The following is a 1,108-nucleotide window of genomic DNA, read 5'->3' as shown; positions in this document are numbered from 1 at the left end:
GGATGTATTTTATTCATTCTAATATTTGCACACACAAGAATGACATCAAAAGTACTAAGGGCATGAGGAAAATAAAAAGGTAAGACTTTAATGTGAATTGACTGTTTTTGAAAGTGTCCATCTGGAGAACATGAGAATCATCATAAGCCCCCCCATTACTGACAAGGCACACAGCCTGCCCCCATTTCTAATGGGCTGTCCTCAGCCTGTAATGTAACTCAAATAGGCATCACTACAGGCCCTAAAATATCAACAGCATTTTCTATGCAAAAAAACCCCCCAACAAACAAACTACATGAGACTCAAGAGGCCCGTGGTGGCTCCTCTTATCTTGGGAACTAGATAGTGTACGTAATACATGAAGGAGCACCTGTGTGACATTGACAATCACTGTCTACACAAAGGCTTTTATGTACAGACTTTCCAAAACCCACATAGAAGATCCACTCCTGTTTTCTAACTGAAAATAGTTCAAGAAACCATTGTATCAGTGTTAAAGAAAACTAATAAAAAACTTGCTACTCATTACGTTTTACCTATTTTTATTAGAAGGAATCTTGAATTCAACATGGCTTTTTACACCTTTATTTCAAATACACATGAACGGCTGTGGCACAGAGAAACGGTGATGAAAGGCACAGTGAACGGGACCAGTTAGTAGGTTTCAATTATAGCAGCAAATTTGAAAATAAATAATCTTCCTTTAAAAATCCAACAGGGACCTAAACTATATTACTACGGCTATTACTCATTCAACCAGTGAAGCCATTGTGAGGAAAACACGTACAATACATTTAAGGAGAAAAACAATCTGGTACAACCTGGAGAAGCAGTTCCTCGGGGAGCTTCTCCAAGGGGTGCTTCCAGAAACATCCCCAAATACACGACAACCTCTCCAAACAGTGTTGTCGATGAGAAACACTGTAGTTTTTCATTCCATAAAAAAGTGAAACAATTGTTACCTTCGATCAGCTGATTCCTAAATCTTTCTTAGAAGACATTCCTCTCTGGCGAAATGAAAAGTATCGAATCTGCTGGCAGTGCACCTTAGAGTGCTGTCCATACGCCTGTAGCAACCGTGTGTAAGGCTCGGAGAGGATGTCTGTGA

The sequence above is a fragment of the Equus przewalskii genome, chromosome 14 (genome assembly GCF_037783145.1).
Source record: "Equus przewalskii isolate Varuska chromosome 14, EquPr2, whole genome shotgun sequence".
NCBI classification, from domain to species: Eukaryota; Metazoa; Chordata; class Mammalia; order Perissodactyla; family Equidae; genus Equus; species Equus przewalskii.
The sequence above is the reverse complement of the archived record's forward strand: the minus strand, read 5'-3'. Positions refer to the sequence as shown.